A 4,571-nucleotide genomic window follows, 5' to 3' on the forward strand; every position below is an offset into this window, starting at 1 on the left:
ACACATTGATAGATGCATTATCTAATCATGTTTTAGACAGACATTTGCGACACATGTAAATTAAATTCAATACACATCACATACATTGAAAGAGATGATAAAACCATAAGAAGCATTGATATATATATATATATATATATCAAAGTTTAGTTTTGCAAAAAATTGTGCCTGAGACACATGTGGCGACATGGCATAAAACATACATGCAATTAAAATATGGCTATAAGCCTCCTCGTAGAATAATAATAGTGCTCATGATAACACACCACTACATGAGCTATCTTGCATAGTAGTTGATTGATATGGCTAGGCATTCCAATAGTATGTCCCTGCAGTCTCATAGGAATCTTGTCAACCCCAGTCTCAACTATGTCATGGGACAACCCCTACATGTGATGCTCAACCTCTACGAGTGTCTCATCCATATTGAGATCTTGTAGTACCTCTCGTCTTGTTGCAGCAACCTGTACTGCTACTGGTGCCTGTTGTGGGTCTCCTGCATGATGAAGATAATAAGAACCCATAGGCCGAATAGTTCTAATATCTGCATGTGAAAAAATCAATAGTTTATTCTTAGATATGTTAAAAATCACCAAAAAAATGCAAAACTTAAAAATTAAAAAATGATCAAAATGTTTCTTGTTTTACCTATGGTTCCCCATCGCTCTCCATCAAGAAGCATGAGCTCCAGGTCTCTATGGAAATCCATCCCTACATATGGATATTCCTCTATCATAATGAGTTTCATGTGCAACCATTTGTACAAGATTGTTTTGAAAATCATCAACGACAAACCTGTGTGTCTAGAAATGAGATTCACCCACCTTCTCATTTGTGGGACTCTTGGATATGTGGGCTCAAGTGAGGTATATTGTGGCATGATTAATGGAATCCACTCTAAGGAAAAAGAAATAAAGATAGAATCATAGCCAAATTTCTGCAATCATCCTTCTTTTCCCTTGGTCAGCGTCTCCTTCATGTTGGCTAGTATTCCCTCACTTCAGTTGAATATTGTCGGTTCCATGCACTCTAAATCATACTGCATATGGGATTTATTAGCCAAATGTAGAGTCACACTACCAACCAACCTGGTAATGATGAATATGATCATCCTTAGAGGAAATCATACCACATCCTTGATTTCGATCTTCCCATCCTTGGTCAGTTGAGATCTCAGTTTTGAGTGTACACTGAAGCAATCCTTGACTTTCTTTCCACTCCTCCTTGAACCAGATAAGGAGATGGGGGCACCTTGTCTCGATAGATTAGTCAAGAAGTATATATATTCCATCTGTATTTCAAGAACATGTGCACCAAGTCTGAATGCCTGTGGCTGAACATCCCATGCATGGACAAGATATCTCAATAGTTCCATATGTTGTGTCATACCAGGAAGCCAACAGAATTTCAAGAGCCCAAAATTTCTCAAACCTTGGATAGTGGCAAGATCATTAGTGGTACTTAAATATTGTCCTCATGTTCTCTTTCTCTTCATATTAAAGTCATTTTGTTCTGGCAGAAAACTGAAACATCACAAGAAGGATCATTAGGAAAAACCTCGTTCAAAAAAATGTTGAAATTTTGGGAGAAACTGGCAAAATCTATTTGGAAATTGTGCTCAATGCACCCTCCTAAGGGGAGATAGAGCACCGCAACGCCCTGCTCAATGTAATTTCAACATGTTCAACACCCCTTTCAACTTTATGAGGTTGCATTGGACCTCAGATGAGACATTAGAGCCCTAGGGCCCTCAAAAACTAGAAAACTTTGCATGGAATGAAAAATGGATAAATGTAAAGAAAGAGGAAGGATATAGCTCCTATATGGAAGTCACGATTGATTGGATTGGTCACAATCAGCTACATAAGATTAGGGATAAAAACACTCAAAACTCAGTCACCAAGAGGTAAAATGTGAAATGGTAAAAATGAATTACCTTTTTCCTATTTTATGGTCATTTTCATTAATATTTTAATATTTTGGCCTAAATGTGATTTAATTTTATCATGAAATATGCATTTTTAATCCTTTGGCAATGTTCTGAGCAGGTTGATAACTGTTTAACTGATTTAGTGATGTCTACATTGAAACAGATCATTTTGACCGAAGAGAACACTTTTATCACTTTTTCGAGCTCTATAAACTTGCGAAAAGGAACCCCTTGGAGTCCTATTTCATCTCTTTTCAAACTCCTAAAATATGAAAATATTGCCAAGAAATTTTCTTTTCAAACTCAAAAAAGTAAATGAATAGACGTCTACTCAGTATAAGTTTAACCCTTTTTCTGAACTAAGATAGAATACATACGAAAAAGGAATACCTTAGTTAAACATGGCTAAGAGGTTCTTGTGAGTATTGTTTTCTACCTTTTTATACTCAAGAGACTATTTACAAAAATGAACCTTTGGAGTTTTCTTTTTTGCCTCTTTTTCAAACTCTCTAAACATGAAAAAGGAGTCCAGTTATACCTTTGTTGGGCTCATTTGAACATGACGACATCAAACCACTCCTTCTTAGGGTTCATTAAAGATACTCAGATGGATTCATCTGAAGGATGAACTTATAGATCAAATATATGTTATCCTCCTCAAGCTTGTTAAAAAATAAATAGGTATTGACAAGAAATGGTTGGGAAAATTTGGAAAAAAGGGTACTCCACATATTAATGGCAGTGAGTCGCTCTTGAACATGACACTCTTCCACTTCATCTCTGTGGTTTTTGGGTTGGGAAATTTGCTTGTCTTTTGGTTCATCATACCATATCAAAGCCTCCACTTTCGGTTTTGGGTCAATGTTGCCAACTCTATTCAGTGTCGTCGATATGTTCAAGAGATGTCATTCATTTGATATCTGCTATGATACTCTTAAGCATTCATTCCATGTCTATCATTCCTGGCCCAGTTCCACATCAACAAGATTTTGTCTCGAAATCGTGATACCCATTTCATGTCATTGATGGGGGATACATCAAGGCCCTCTTACGACAGGTTGCTTCTTGTCAAGTACATTAGCTCATTATCTAGGAAGTAGACTTAGAAACTCATATTTTAGTTCCTTGGGACTTGTATACATCAATGTCAATCTTCCTCGTTGTCAGTGATAGTTTTTTATCATTAGCCTTCAACCAACATATTCTATGTGGTGTTCAACTTGAACTCATTTATTCACACCATATGGATTGTAGTGTTGTACTTTGAGGTCCATTAAACATCATCGGTGATTTCTCTCACTTCTGTTAGCGCCTTACATCATTTTCCAGTAATCATATGGTGTTTTCCATCTTTAACTCTAGCTCCCTTATTCACATGGTTAGACTCGTATGTTGGACGATCAAGTGAATAAAATAGAATATCCCGGATCTAGTTCCATCCTTCTGGGTTGTGTTTTCAAGATTAATTCAAGATTACAAAGCATGATGGTTATGATCATATAATCATCCAATCATAGATCCACATTTTTGCATCAGTGGACATTAATTTTTGATCATTTTACATGTAATGTTAGCCTATGTGCTAAGCATGGGTATGCCTCCTTTAGCAAATATATTCTGATGTATATGTATTGTAACAGATGATGATATCAACCAATTATTCTTGATCCAAACTTGTCACAAGGTAAATCACTTCAGTCATCAGTTATCATTTCAGACTTTGCGATTTAGGGGGAAATCTCTTATACACCATTTTGTCACCTCTGGTCAATAGGCCTACAAACCAGATAAATCCATATTCGTGATCACCTTGTCATTATCCCTACACAAGCCCTAAGCATGACTCTTCCAAATCCCTCATTTTCTAGGTTCGACTACTTCATTTAAATGCTTTTAAGGACCAATGCACCCTGGCCCTTTATGGACTTGCGTTCATTAGTAGCTTGCTCCATTCTACACCAGCGCCGATCAACATGCAAGTTGTCCCTTGTTGTGGGTGCGTTGATTCTATAAATTTAAGAAAAGTAGAAGGAATCTCAAAGCTTCCTCTTTTAGAAGCTTCCAAGAGTTGTTTTAACCATTTACCTTGGATAAGAACTTTGAATCCTATCTAATCCTACCATGGAGATTTCACCTCTTATCCCTTGAGATCATCCTACCCTCTTAAGTGGATATCAAGCCTAGATTGGTAGATGGATAATAATTCCTAAACTACCATCCCTCTCCTATAAATTTACAGCCATCTACAACATCATGATTTAATTTTGGAGACTAATCATACCCTCATGCTCCTGCCTTGAATCTAAAAGAGCCACCATCTTCATACATTAGGTTAAAATTGAGGTGTGCTTTATGACAAGGAAGGAGAAGTCAACTTGGGGAGATCTCTACAAGATCAACTATTATTTTTGGTTGTAAACTCTCTCTTATTCATATTAATACAAAGAGTATATCATTTCCCTACATGTGTTATGTTATGTTTACATTCATGTATTTCAATGCTTTGTTGATCCATTGAATAGAGTAATTGGATAATGATACATAAATGTTGTATATCTTTGGCTTGTGTTCATTATATGTGTAGGTTCTAATTATAGAAATCAGAGCTACTATTGGAGCTTACAAGCCGAGAGGAGAGAAG

The sequence above is a fragment of the Pinus tabuliformis genome, chromosome 9 (assembly GCF_031772625.1).
Source record: "Pinus tabuliformis cultivar Carrire ecotype Pingquan chromosome 9, CPIR1, whole genome shotgun sequence".
NCBI classification, from domain to species: domain Eukaryota; kingdom Viridiplantae; phylum Streptophyta; class Pinopsida; order Pinales; family Pinaceae; genus Pinus; species Pinus tabuliformis.